This window comes from Protopterus annectens, chromosome 7.part0, assembly GCF_019279795.1.
Source record: "Protopterus annectens isolate FY-2018-M chromosome 7.part0, PAN1.0, whole genome shotgun sequence".
NCBI classification, from domain to species: Eukaryota; Metazoa; Chordata; order Ceratodontiformes; family Protopteridae; genus Protopterus; species Protopterus annectens.
In genome coordinates this window covers 372971284-372987658 of record NC_056739.1, presented here as the reverse complement: position 1 = coordinate 372987658, position 16375 = coordinate 372971284, and positions in this window count along the sequence as shown.

Sequence of the window (16375 nt, the reverse complement as noted above, 5' to 3'; positions counted from 1 at the left end):
TCATCCTGTATGTAAGACAAATAACTAATTCATTCGGCCTGTATGTAAAGCAGATAGCTCACTTATTCATTCAGTACAACCCACTAATGCAATAAAAAAAATCATTGTGCACAGACTCTATAAAGACCTCCATGATGTAAAGTGAGGTCAAGTGTCTCCTCTGACAAACTGAATAGCCTGCTGATTTTAATCTCAGGTCTTAGCTGTATTATGGGTCACTACAACATAAAAATTATTCCAGAAAGTGCACTAATTATTCCTGCTCCAGGAATTGTTCCTGTAGGATTTAAATAGAAAATGTTGAAATGGAAATTAGTGGAGAAAATGGGTCTGACTGCTAGGCAGACTAGGGCAACTCATTTGGTGAATAATTTGGCGCCAGTAGTTTAAGGACAACATCAAAATATGCAATGATTCACAAGATGTGAAAAAAAAGTGTACGTGAGCACTATAGTAAAGACAGCAAAATAAATTATTTCTGTGATGCCAAATGTTAAGTATTTTTCTGTGCTTGATGCTAATCAGGGCTTCTGGCATATCTGATCCGACACCAATATGATGAACATTTAATACTCCACTTGAAAGGTTAAATGTTCATCATTTAATGTTCAAGTTAAGAAGCAAATTATATTAAGAAGATTCAACATTTAAAGCATCAGATTTTATTTAAATTATTCCATACATCCAGGAACTTGATGTTACCCTAAAAATATTCTGAGAGTATTTCACAATTTGTTGTATGGATTTACTAATCTCTTCTAGTCCAGCGTTTGGCCACATAAAATTTAACATTTAGTACTCTATTCAGAGATATTTTCATAGAGCTGTCATATAGATTATTGAAGGGCTGGCAAGTGTTGTAAGCTTCACTGCTTATATATTAGTTTGGTGTGCATCCATGGAACAACATGACATAAAAAAAAAATACTTGACCTGCCAAACCCAATAAATAGTATTGACATTGGCTTATGTGCTAGGTTATGTTATGGGTTAACGGATGTGCTAGCATATGTGCTAACTTATGTGCTAGCATATGTGCTAACTTATGTGCTAGCTTATGTTGTGTTAACTTATGTGCTAACTTATGTGCTAGCATATATGCTAATTTATGTGCTAGCTTATGTTATGTGCTAACTTATGTGCTAGCATATGTGCTAACTTATGTGCTAGCTTATGTTATGTGTTAACTTATGTGCTAACTTATGTGCTAGCATATGTGCTAACTTATATGATAACATGACCTGTTCCATGTGCACCCAAGCAGACACTAGAGACCAGACCTATATGGAAAAAAAAAAAATCAACAGGCTTTGCAGATCCAAACAAAATTCACAGTACCCTTTATCCAGTAGTCATAGTTTACACTGTTCCTACAGAATACAGGCTGTCTTTAAAACAAAAGACCAAGGCTGCAGGCCTCTTCCAGGCTTAGCTTCCAGCTCTGTAAGTATGTACTTCCTTCAAGTTAGAGTCTGCAGGTTATACCCATTTGGGTTTTTCCACTCCATGTTTCTATGAGCTTCCTCTAAACAATCCTCTAGTGAAGAACTGATGCCTTGTTTGCTGTTTTCTGGCAGCCTCCTTAATACAACCTTGACTGTAAATTAAAACCTTGCTATCTAGCCAACTACTGTGAGGATACTTCCATGCTGTTTACTACAATACACTTAAAGGAGTTGTATCCATAAAACTGGATACACATTAATGAGGGCACAGTACACATTTTCCCAGGCAACATGTTACATATGACCCACACAGCACATAACAAAGATAAGAAGTCAGAATGTGATAGTGCACGTAATAAATTGAAATATATATATATATATATATATATATATATATATATATATATATATATATATATATATATACAATGACAAAAGTAGCCAGTTAGAGAAACTACATTGGCAAACTTGTTACATTGTAATGAATTGGCCAACAGGAACTTTACAAATGAGGTTTGTGAAGAGCTATCATGGGCCATTTTTATGATGTTACTTTGTTAGTATTTATTTATTTATTTAGTCCTTTGTCATAGTAAATGGTCAGGTTAAAATTTAAAGGGTTCACTTAGTCTGCAGTTCTAAAACACATTTGTTACTTTTGCTAAAATGAAATCTATAAATTGTTGTTTTATGCTTCATAGTTTGTTGAGGTTAAAGAACAAAAAAATGATGATGTATATGTTGCAGAGTATACACAGCTTGACATCTTTTAAAAAGATACACTGTGCCAGTCCTGTATTCAAAGATACACTGTGTCAGTCCTGTGTTTCTGTGTTCAAATTACTCTGTCAGTCCTGTGTTCAAAGATACACTATGTGAGACCTGTATTCAAAGATACACTGTGTCAGTCCTGTATTCAAAGATACACTGTGTCAGTCCTGTGTTTCTGTGTTCAAAGATACACTGTGTCAGTCCTGTGTTTCTGTGTTCAAAGATACACTGTGTCAGTCCTGTGTTCAAAGATACACTGTGTCAGTCCTGTGTTTCTGTGTTCAAAGATACACTGTGTCAGTCCTGTGTTCAAAGATACACTGTTTGAGACCTGTATTCAAAGATACACTGTGTCAGTCCTGTGTTCAAAGATACACTGTCCTGTGTTCACTTTGTGCTTCTTTGAGGTGCATCTTGATATCTTTTGGTCTTTATGTAACTGGGAGTTTAATACAGAAGATTAAGCCTATGTCTTAGTAATGGGTTTCACCTTGCAGTCTTGGGTTTGAGTCTATAATGTCCCTGTTACCTATTTTGTAATTCTTACTAACCCAGTTTACCAGATAGTGCCCCCAAGTCTGTGTCTACGTGAATTTAACTGGCTAACAAAGAAAATACAACTGTTAACATCATTATTTTATATACACAGAAAGTTTAGTAATATGAGCTGAATTCCTAAACCAATCCAGTACTTCATTTTTATGCAGCTCAGTAAAGACCATTTGCTTACATAAAACAACGGAATCTGTCAATTGTCATTGTTCTAAGAGGTGGTGATAATATGATATTCTGCAGATTAACATAGGATATTCCTAAATATTTCATGTATCACTGACAGATGGTATAATGGAAGAGATATATCCAAAATTATGAGAGTAATTATATATAAGAATTCCACCAGACGTTTACTGAAAAAAAAACTAATTATACTGTACCAATCATGACTGTTTCACTCCTGCTCACTGTATCACCACCACAATGTTTTCTATCAAAGCTATTAAATGGAATGCTTGATCTGTCTAGTATATTTGCAGTTTTCCTTCAGTGTTCCTTGATTCGGTCATTTCTATGTGGTTGTTCAGAGATTCCTCTATATGTTTATCTTCTCAGATTATTTAGAGAATGAGAAATTCTAATGGTTGTGATGCCACTTTGGGGTTGAAAAAGACTACTTGTTAACATTTGTAGCTATTCTGCAGGTAATTAGTTGCTTGTGATATCTATAACTAATTATCCATCCTGTTTATCCCACTTTTCTAATAGAAGGTGGGAGGTTGGCATAATGGTTAAGGTGTTTAACTTATAGACACAAGTTACAGGGTGTGATTCTCACACGGGGTAACTGGCTAGGCTTAAAATAGCCCACAATGGCAGTTAGCCTAGTACTAATCTATGAACCTTTGAAACCCAAAGCAGCCAATAAATCAAGTTTTTCAACTTTTCTTCTAAATAATTGGCTCTGGAAGATACTGTTAACTTTTCGGCCTTCCGCAAAAATACTTCTTGTCTGAAATAAGATACGTTCTCACCATGTATTACATGTCAGGGGTGTTTCCCTGCTCAGATTCATCTTACTGCTTCCCTTACTATATAATCTCTCATTTTGGCATCAAGGTCTGCAAAGTATTTTTAAACTCCACATATTAATCTGGGCATATTTTCAAATACTGATAAGGTTGCTCTCTTTGAAGTGGAATGTTTTCCTCGTACTACAGAATTTCCAACAAAGCACATTGTAAGGCATAAAACTTATATAAACCCAGAGGCTGCTTTGATAATCCTTCTGAGGCAAGTACTCTGATATAGTTCTGAGATGATGTATATGAATCCATAGAATGTATTCTTACAAATACTGATTTATCACCTTAACAATATTCTTTTATGGTGTATCTATCTATGGAGTTGAAAGATACCATGTAAATAGCGAGCATTTTTGGAATGTGGGTGGAGCCAGGCATACACTGCGTAGGCCATAAGGCACACACTAATTTTTAAGAGATGATATTTTGTCCAAGACAATGGGCACCAGATGTCTTACCTTGAAAAGCATAACTTAGTCCAGAGTGATGTATGTTGCTCATGTTACTAGTTATGCAACTAAAGGCTTCTAATGTATTAATTTAGCATATGGGGTTCATCTTAAAATTTGTGCTTAGATTATATACAACAGAAAAACAAAATGATGCTACTCCTTAGAGAAGGGGATCAACAAGTCAAAAGCCCTCACTACACTTGAGATCTTGAATTAAATGCATTTGCCATTTAGGGATAAACAACAAACAATACTAGGAGAGGTGCTACATTGCATGTTATCACTTTCAGTGGAATGAGATTAATTTTCTTTTTAGCAGCTTTTTTTAAAATATCCCTTGACTACAATGCATTGTAACTTTTGGCAATATTCTGGCAACAACCAAGTTTGGTTTATTCTACTTTAAGATCTATTGGGTCTACTGGACAGTTTAGTTAGTTAATTTAAAATGCATTTATATTTTATTTCAGACAGATAAAAGAATGTCATGCATATGCTGTTGATTCTGGATATTGTTGTTTAATCACAAACACCCAATATGATCAACTCCAAGTCAATTGGTGGGCACTTTAGGGGAAGATCTGATGAAGCTTTTAGTGAAAGTGCCGTGGAAACACCCACAATGTTACCTGGCATTACTGGCAAACATATTTCTTTTAATTTTTTTTTTTTTATGTCATGGACTATCTTTGTTAAGAATGGAGTGACTGGATTATAATGAAACCTGAGCTTAAAGGGTGAAGAGATACATTCTTTGTATGAGTCATATGTCAATGGTGAAGCCCTGAAAACACCCCTGAAACTCCCTCTCCCTCCTGGGGTGGCTGAACCAGAGGGACACTTGCACGTATATCAAATTCTGTAAATCTCTCAGAGTAATGCAGCACTCATCTGCCTCAACACCAGTAACAAACTTGATATAAAGAAACAACCTCCTCAGCTTTTTTATTACATTTTTTCATCCCATTGCTTTTAAGTTCTTCAACCTCCTACAGAGAGCAGGTGCAACTATACCCAGTAACTCTACCTATGGCATAGGACCTAGGCATTTGATGACCTGACACCAACTGCATCTCCCCTTGAGATCTCCACCCTAAGGCTCAGACCACAGGGAACACACAGCAAGTAGAACTCAACAGATCATTGGTGGTTTGACACCAACTACAGCTATCCTAATGGTGAGTGTAGTGCTTTGGTTGTTTACTTAGTTTGGCTCACCCATGGACCACCAGAAAGTGAGATTCTCAATTGTCAGGAACAACCCGCAACTGGGAAGCACCACTGTTATCAGTTTTGCAATACATTGTGAAGTTAAAACCATTTCAGTTCATATGCATTAGAACCTTGCCTGATTGTCAGTATCAGATGTGTGAATTAGAATAATTTAAATTTCTTCAACATTATGCTTTAAAAAACATCGTATTTTCTCCAGTGCACATATGCGTGAGCACATGTACTCCAAAGTGTTTTGGATTTCCTCCCCCATTCAATGATACTTGCTTGAACTGAATGGTGTGTGGAGAATGGCAGAGACCACAGATAAAAATGTATCTATTTTAATAAAGTAAACAATTGCAATAGTAGGTTGAACACTTGCTTTTGTCCCAACCAATGACAGAATTTTATCACAGCACAAAGCTTGTACTTATACTTAGTGTGTTAAATATACTGTGCAGTCAGAATGGACTTTAAATAAATAAGTTAATACAGCTCAATAAAACTAGTATTAAATTCCATAGCTATGCAATAAAACAGTAATCTAATATTAAGAAATATAAAAAAGTCATAAAAGTTGTTAAAAAGTATTAAGATTCAAATAAAGGAATGAATATCAATACCATACAGGTGCCATTAAGAGCTATTTTCACAAGTTTTCTGCCTTCATCTTCAAGACTGGGGCTCATAGAAATATTGTCATTAATCCTGGGTAGCATCTAGTCTTAACTGTCATTGCCAGGTGTTTTGTCAGTCTGTTCTAAAGATTTGCAATCTATTAGCATATAGTACAGCAGTATGTGTGTGTTTATTAAAAAAGTTGTAAAGTGGTCTTTGCAGCTCAGGACAGTGATGACTGCATAATGAGTTATTAGAGAATTTATCTGTCTCACGATCTATCTTTATATAAACAGATGTTTGTAATATCATGATCGGTTCTCCAACCTGAGAATTATTTTGTTACGTCTTTCGGCTTTTCCCGGTTAGGGGTCGCCACAGCGGAACTCTAGTCCGCTAATGATTGGCAGTCGATTTTTACGTGCCGGGTTGCCAGCCCTGACACACAACCTTCAACGAAGGTACGCCCATTCACGCGTGTCCCCACACCAAATACGCTTTAGTTGAGAATCGAACAGGGCAACGTCCCACTGTAAGGCAACAATGCTACCGCAGCACCACCACAGTCTAAGAATTATTTTGTATTGACATTAATTCTAGAGGAAACCCCATATTTTGATTTTACTTGGATGCTATTTTCCACAAATCCACTAGAGGACGACACAACCCAGTTTTCCATTATTGTTTAGGCGTGTACTGCACACACAGCAGCTATTCTGAGATGGCTGATACTTCAATTTATTTGTACTGCTGTTTGAGATCGGGGAAAGCAGGTTCAAGTCAGTGTATGTGATTTTCATGTGATTCTTTGGATTTTGTGAAAACCAAAAGAGCCTGTTTTTAAAGGTCAAGTCAGAAAAAACATAATTTTAAGAATTCTCCCCATTCATTACACATGTGATGCATACTGGTCTTGAAGATGGTGCAAATGTTTAGTACGAAGCATGAGGAAAAATATGAAAAGCCGTTTAATGCTGTTTTAGAAATAAGCAGCATGCCCACATGCATGTTGTGTTACAGGTCTTCACATCTTGGCTATGTTGATTAGGGAGTATTTAATTCAGAATGGTAAAATGTAGATAGCACTCAGAGCAGAATTACTTATTTTTAGTTGTGACATGGGAGACTTTCCTGATTAAATGGCATCTTGTATTCTGAGTAAATGCAGCAGAGGCTATGGAAATGAAAGCTAGTTCAATAGGATATAGCTTGTTTCTAACTCACTGCAATAAATTTATACAGTATACTACCAGTTTAATAAATTATCAAAAAAATGGTATGCACTATTCATGTATAAGCCTTTATTTCTTGGAGCGAATGCAAAAGATTCATGCCTCTATTATGTGCAAAAGTGTGATTGCTAAACTAGGCTTGCTGTCTAGATGAGAATGATTATGTTTGTTTTCCACAGAGAGTTCACAGCCTTAAGGAAAAAGGTCTGTTCTTTTCTAGTTATTGAAGTTTGGGACAAGAATCAGAATGCAATAGGCATGAGATATGATGCGGGTATATATGAGCATGCTAAATTTATCAGCTGTTTCATTTTTGTATCCTAATAAATGTGTGGATCAGGAACATACAGCATAATCAGTTTTACAATAAAAACAGATACGTCTATTTCATATGGTGACTGACTAGTGCAACATATGCTTTGACACAGATTTGATGGGTCCAGAACTTTATTATAGCAGACAGTGAAAGCAAAGTTTTTGTTTCTGCATTAGATACTCTGTGAATGCCTGTGCTTGCTGTTCAGGAGGTAACAATTACACAACATGCAGCCATTTTGGTTAATAGTTTGAAATGTTGGGACTCGGTAGAGTGAAACCCAAAATATGCAGACTGAAAGGCCAAAAGAACGGATTTCTATATACTTAGTCTGAGATGCCATTTTTTGGAATATTCCCTTTTCTCCTAGGTATGGCAGTCTAGGAGTTGGTATATATAAGTTTGGGGGGGTGGGGGTGGGGAGGGCTTGCCCCCCCCCAAAAAGAAGTTTTAAGGAGAGGAGTGATCTTTGAGATTTGATCTTCTCCTGTGTTTCTGGCCCCCCCCTTTTTTTTGCATGTAAGCACTTGGCATTTTGAGTGCCGACATTTCGATAGGGAGCCTATAATTTCCTTCTTTATTTATTTATTTATTTATTTATTTTTTAGCTAATAAACTTTTCCTTGTAGTGACTGAAATTTAAAACTGTTTAGCTATAACAGTGGTTCAGTACATTTCTTACATTCTCATCCAAGAAGGAATAACTTAAATTTCAGAATTTCTGATAGTGTAACATTGTGGTTGTCGGTCAATAGTTAGGTTGGCATGTTTATATGATGTGTTTGAACCGTTTCGATGATATCACTGGATACTATAGTGCCATCCCACAACACATATTAAGATGGAATTCATTTTACTTTTAAGGTGAGGTCAAACTTAGATTCTTTTCAAAAGAACAAATTAAACTTCCCCAGTATAGCATAATTCAGTACCAGAGCAATTCCCTTGTGAATGTGCACAGACCTTATAGTCATCCAGGTTTCTTTTTTCTGTTTTTTTTTCTTTTACTACTTAATATGCAGTTGCTGGGTTAGTTCATTGCAACATGCACCATGTACACTCTTGGGATCAATTCATGTATGACAGCTAAGCATTACACTATAGAAACACCAAAACAGTTGCTTGCAACCCAGTGAAGAGAGAGGCGGTCCAATAACCATAGTCCAATGAATATACTGGGTAAGAAGTGTAAAAGGCAAGAAAAATGTATCATACCACAGGGAAGAACAGAAGGCAATGTGTTAGGGAGCAGAAACATGGACTACTGAAGAAGCCCTAAGCAGACAGATGTTAATAGCATTGCAGAGAAGGCACTGTGGGGAATCATAGTAGCATGAAGGCATTATGGTGATGGACTGAAGCTGTTTTACCTCTTAGTACAGTTTATCTTGTGATGGTTATGCTAACCTGAATAGTCTGTCTGTCTGTGACAGTTATCCCATAGCTAATACTGGATTCCAGCCAAGAATAATGCAATACAGTATCATTTATGGAAAGAAGCTTTTGAGGTACACATGACATGATATGCATCCCAGAAGACCAGAAGGGCTATATCCTAAGCATCATAGGAGCTGGTTTATGGGATATAATGGGGTCATGGGCATTTATATATAACATCCCAATCTTCACTTCTTAACAACAGCTGATCCCCGTGCAGGACAAGTTTCCACCCATGCTTTCTCAGCTAACTACTGTGTATGCCTTATTTGTGATTCATTTGTTTTTTAAGGTATTAAATATTTAAATGAAGTAGTAAGTAGTAAAGTATACAAACAGAGTAATAAAAATAATTCCTGGGATTCATTAACTTCCTACACTAAGTGTACACAATTGTGAGTGAAGAGAAAACAGAAGCATAAGTCACACCTTCTTCCTCCTAATTTTAGTTTTCCTACTGATTTTCTTGAACCGTTAAATACCGAGAGGGATTCATAAAGATTACCATAAAGTGTAGACTGCATTCACAGTTAGTGTATTCTTTCTGAGTGACTAGAAAGCACAAAAAAATATGGTAAGGATGTTCTTGAATACAGATCATGTACACTTGCTGTAAATATTAACAAATCTGGGCAAATATTGTAAAACAGTTTTAAAATATATTATGAAAACTAAAAATATTCCACTGACATGGATTTAGATAGACTATCCTGAAAGGCAAAACTTTTGTATGTTGCTATGCATCTATCATTATTCTGTAGAGTGCTTTGTTTTATTGCTACTTTTGCTGTGATTTTCAGGGACATCACTTAAGGCTTATGGCACAGGATTGGAACATAGTTATTGGACCACCTCTCTCTTCATTGGGTTGCATTTATTGATGACCCAAAAAAGTTTTATAGAGAATTGGGAAACAAGGTAAAAAGAATTGAATGATCACTAAAAAAATAATAAATAGATACATTTTGGAGAAATATTTATGAAGATCCTGTGGAACATAACAAGGATGCTAAATGGATAGAAGAAGTAAAAGAAAGAATAAAAAATTTAAAGGTACAGAATATGAAATGGGATAAATAATGGCCAGAGAGATTGAAACAAAGTTAATAAAAGCCTCTGATTGGAACACCCCATGCCCAGATGCAGCACCTAATGTCTAGCTAAAAATATTAACATCTTTGCACAAAGATTTAGCCATGAGTAAGAACTCTGTATATGCGCACCCTGAACAGACACCAGCCTGGCTAAAACAGGAAAAATAATGCTCCTACTTAAGAGTGAACGTCAAGCTACCCTAAAAACTATAGACCAATAACTTGCCTTCCAGTGACATATAAACTATATACTGGAATTAATGCCAACAGAGTTTATAGCCATTTAGAAGAAAACACAATTGTGGGAATAGAACAAAAGGATAATAAAAGAAAGTCATATGGAACCAAGGTTGTTAAATAAAGTCATAGTGGAGAACTGTAAAAAGGGGAAGAATCTAAGTATGGCATGGATAGACTACAAAAAGCATTTGACAGTATCCCACATTCAAGGATAAAAAAGTGCTTAAAAATGTATAAGATACACCTTACACTGATAAACTACATCACAACAACCATGAAACAGTGGCAAACCACTTTGCAGTTAAGCCACAATAAAGGACAAATTATTATTCCAGGGATAAAAATCCAAAGGTGGATATTCCAGGCTTACTCTCTGTCACAGCTTCTCTTTTGCCTTGCCCTTAACCCATTAAGCTATGTGCTTAACAGATTAGGTCATAGCTATAATAGGGTTCCCAGAAAACAACAAAGTGTAAAGACTTCTCATATTCTCTTTATAGATGATTTAAAACTGTATAGCTCCTCAGATGTGGAAGTGTAAGCACAACTGCAAGTAGTCAAAACTTTTTCAGATAATATAAGAATGTCATTTGGTTTTGATAAATGTGCAAAATCAACCTTTAAAGCAGGAAAGCTGCAGCACCAAGAAAACATCAATTTGGGACAAGAAGGTGATGTAAAAGAACCTGAACAATAGGGCATGAATAAATATTTGGGAATCGATGAAGGATCAACAATAAAACATGAACAAATGTGAATAAAACTCAGCAAAGAATATTTTAGAAGACTTAAATTAATCCTGAAAACAGCATTGACATCTAGGAAAAAAGTTCAAGCTATAAATCAATTTAATCTTCCTGTCCTAACTTACAGTTTTGGAGTGACTGACTGGCCCCAAAAGGTGTCGGATAGATTAGACAGGAAAACAAGAAGGATGCTTCATGCTCATCATATGATTTATAAAAATCATTGCATACCAAGATTATATATTCCCCGTTCTGAAGGATGTATGGGCTTCCTTGAAACTGATTACATGTATAGATCTGCAGTCGTGAGACTGCATGCATATCTGTTGACCTCACAAGACTCAAGCATAGTGATTGAATAAATCTAAGATGAATTCCTTGCTTAGTCTAGCAGAAGCATATCTGCGTCAAGCGAGAATGGAAATCGAACCAGAAGTAGATAAAAAGCAGGCAGCAATTGAATGTGCCAAAAAGCAAAAGAAAGAATATAAGGTGAAAGATCAGATGAGAAGGCAAGAAATGTGGAGAATGCATAAATATAGCTGCAAGTATAGAAAACTCCTGGAAAAAACCCATGTTGATCAGGATCAAATGCAGGAATGGTTAAAAAGAAGGAAATTCAAACCAAAAGATGAAAGGTTAATACTGGCGGCCCAAGACAGTCGACTACATTCAAACTGGTTCACAACATCCATTGAACATCTGGAAGAAACAGACAAATGCAGGTTTGTAAAACTGAATTGGAAACAGTTGCACATCTTGTTGCTGGTTGTGACATACTAACAGCAGAAGGACTGTATACTGAAAGGCATAATAATGCTGAAATATTGTTGCACTGGGGATTGTGCAAACATTACAATATTGAAGTAGCTGAAAAACACTGGAAAAATGAGCGACAAAGCACCATAGAAAATGATGAAGTCTACATCACATGGAATCACCCATTACCAACAGTTCAAAAGACAGATGCAAGAAAACCAGATATAGTGGTCCATGAAAAGAAGACAAAAGTAGCATTGATCACTACACCCAGTGCTTACAGTGTTTTGCATACAGAGATAAACAAAGTCATAAAATATCAGGATTTGCAGGCAGAAATGAGAGCAATGTGGAAGAAAGGTAGCCAGATAGCTCCAATAGTAGTAGGAGGAATGGGTGTTATAAAAAATAATCTACAATCATATTTAGATATGTTACCAATGCATGTAAAACCATACAAATTGCAGAAGGAGTCATTACTAGACACATTGTGGGTGCTGCGAAGAGCACTTCTGGCTGACATCAAAGATTGAAACTGTACTAATTATATGAACTTTAATAATACTTTGACTTAGGAATGGGGTTCATTCCCATTATGGTATTAGAAACCCAAAAGATTTGGAGAAATTAAAAACACACGATGGGCACTTGTGTGGGATAGGATTCATTCTATATGTGATGTTTGTAATTGTACTGCAACCTACCCTGTTTATTTGAATGGGTTGGTGTGGTGCTTGCATGTGATGGGAGGCATGCCACTTGTATGTTGTAGGTGGCATGCTGCTTGTGTGTTTGTAGGTGTTGGCATCAGTGGGCCTCTTATCTAAAATTAAAGCCTGTTAAGCATCAATAACATCCTACAAATGCAGAGGCTGTGGGGGATGGCCCTTCTGGCATAGTAGGAGACTATAGTCTTCCAGTGCCCCATCTCAGCATTATGGAACAGAACATGGCCGTGACAATGCAGGACACAATGGTGAGACTACAGCAGCTGCACCCATACTGTCTTGGGCTGCCATTCTTTTGTTCCAGAACATGATAGCTAAGCTGGCATGGCACAGTTGGACTCATTGCCACTCTTCCTCAGTGGGGACCATAACGAAAGTGGTGATGTCTGCATCCCAACACAACTACTGGAAGAGCCGGCTTGACTGACCTTATGAGCTAATGGTGAGCATCCCCTTTTAACTGGCAGATATATATACCTTGTGGACTGTCTGAGTTGTGGGGACTGCTTGTAGCTCAGTGACTAATCACATGATGCAGTCAATATCTGGCCAGGCAGGAGACAGACAACTCTCAGACAGCTATGGCAAAGTCAGTGCAGGACCTGTAAGGTGTGGGATTCTTATGCATGGTTGCAATGCACTGTGATGTTGCTGAAGGATGCCCCTGTGAAGTGGTAGATGACAGACAAATGCCATGTTGGAAGATGATGGATGCCATACGGTACAAGGATCAACAGCTGACATACCTCTCAACCTGCAGACACTGAAAATGAGAACAAAAGCTCATAAAAAATAGGAACATCCAGCTGAAAATCTGGACATCAAATTAATAAAAAAATTGAATACCAAATAGGGTATATCTCTAACCACTTCAATTTGGAATGTGAGATGCTACTCAGAAACAAGTTTAGAAAAACAGAGAGTGACAAAAAATATGTAAAAATGATAGAGAAATATAAGAACAGTATCAAAGAGACAGTGCAAAATCTGTAGACGTTAATGAATTGTATCACAAAATTTTACCACACAAGGTCATTTATTTTTGCTTGAAAAATTAGGCGATACATGATGTGTGTTATCTTTGTTTAAATTATTATCACTAGTATGTTGGTCATGCAGTGTGGGGTTCTATGTACTAGACAGCTTCAAATATCACATGATATTGGGGATTCAGAAACTTGTGTGAGGGAGTAAATCAAACCTGAAAATAGGGACACTCTTGTAAAACCAGGGACATCCAAAATCAGGCCTGGAAATAGGAACGTTCGTCCAAAATATGGACAGTTTTAATTTTTCTAAGTCTTTTGGGCTTCTAATACAGTGATGGGAATGGACCCCATTCCTAAGTCAAAGTATGATTAATGCTGATGAAATTAGGCTTAGGTCTTTGATGTTAGCCAAAAGTGCTCTTTGCAGCATCCACAATGGGCTCAGAATCGACTTCTTTTGCAATTCATCCAGAATTACATGTATCGGTAGCATATCTAAATAGGACTGTAAATTCTTTTTTATAAGACCCATTGTTCCTACTGCTATTGGAACTGTCTGGGTATCCTTCTACAACACTGCCCTCATTTCTGTCTGTAAATACTGGTATTTTATGACTTTGTATCTCTCTGTACATAAAACACTGTAATCACTGGGTGTATCAACTTCTATAATCAATGCTACTTTTGTCTTCTTTTCGTGGACTACTATATCTGTTTTTCCTTGCATCTATATTTTGAAATGTTGCTCACGGGTGATCTCATACAATATAAATTTCATCATTTTCTATAATGCTTTGTGGATCATGTTTTCAGTGCTTTTTAGCTACTTCGATATTGTGATGTTTCCACAATCCCCAGTGCAACAGTCTTTCCACATTGTTATGCCTTTCAGTATACAGGCCCACTGCCATTACTGTATCATACCCAGCAACAAGATGTGCAACTATTTCCAGTTCTGTTTTACAGAACGTCTATCTCTCTCACATGCTTAATGGACTTTGTAAACCAACATGTACATTGCCTACTTTTCTTTGTGGCCAATATCAACGTTTCATCTTTTGGTTTAAATTCACCTCTCCTTAACCATTCCTGCATCAGATCCTGATCTACATGACGTTTTTCCAGGAGTTTTCTGTACTTGCAATTATATTTATGCCTTTTCCACATTTCTGTCTTTCTCATCTGATCCTTCTCCTTATATTCTTTCTTTTGTATTGCACACTTCATCCAGCTTATGTTCCTTCATATCACATTCCTGTCCCAAACTGATATTCTCTTTGTGCTGCAACTTTCTTGCTTTAAATGTTGCTTTTGCACATTTATCAAAACCAAATGACATTCTTATATCATCTGAGAAAGTTTTGACCACTTCCGGTTGTGCTTTCAGCTCCTGACATGATGAACTATACAGTTTTAAATCATCCACAAAAAGAAGATGAGAAGTCTTTATACTTGTTGTTTTCTGGGAGCCAAATTGTAACCATGACCTAATCTGTCAAGTGGACAGCTTAATGGATTAAAAATAGAAATCAAACCAGAAAACCCAACTAAACCAGTAACAGTTCGAAACTATTCTAAAGACTTAAACCTTGCCTTTTAATAAATAGGACCTACTGGAGAGACAGGTATGTATCCCAGAGACTACTCCTTCTCTGGAACAGGCTCCCCATCCATGTGAAGCAGAGTTCCTACCTAATCCAATTCAGTTGTAACATGGACAACTGGATGGGGAACAGGTAATTCATTCCTGGTTTAGCACCTATGTCTATAATGGACATTGGCATCCTAAAAAATGATTAATCTCTCAGGCCCCTGCTAGGAAATGTTTCATCTCCCAAGCCCCTGCCTACACTTATCAAGGGTGCCAGAACTTGTCAGAGATTTGGGATGCATAGCAAGGCTTAACAAGGCCCTTGTGTTTGTTAGCATAGTAAACACCTGTGAACCTATGAATGGCAAGACAAAAGAGCAACAATAACAAAGAGTCACCTTGGAACTTCCCCCTTTGGATTTTTATTCCTGGGATAATAATTTGCCTTTTATCATGGCTTAGCTGCAAAGTCGTTTGCTACAGTTTCATGGTCACTGTAATGTAATCTATCAATTTAGGTGCATCTTGTACATCTGTAAGCACTCCTTTATGCATGAATGTGGGATACTATCAAATGATTTTTTGTAATCCATCAAAGCCTTATTTAGATTCTTTCCCTTTTTGCAATTCGCTGTTATGACTTTATTTAATAACAAATGATCATTTGCTCCATATGACTTTCTTTTGTTACCCTTTTGTTCTATTGCCATGATTGAGTTTTCTTCTAAATGGCTATAAACTCTATAATCATAAATTCCAGTGTTTAGTTTATACATCATTAGAAGGCAAGTTATTGGTCAATAGTTTTTAGGATAGCTTGCGGGTTCACTCTTAATTAAGAGTCATTTTTCGTTTTGTTAACCAGGTCGGTGTCTGTTTGGGCTGCACAATGTAAGTAGTTCTTACTCCGGGCTAAATCTTCATACTAAGATGTTACTATTTTTAGCCAGAAGTTAGGTACAGCATCTGGACCTGGGGTTTTCCATTTAGGAGCTTTTCTCAATTTTGTTTCAATTTCTCTGTCCATTCATCCCATTTCTTTTATTTCTTCTCTTCATTCAGCATTTTTATTATATTCCACAAGGTCTACATAGATTTCTTCAAAATGTGTCTATTTCTTCTTTGTGGTATTTCTATTCCTTTTGATTTGTTTCACAATTTT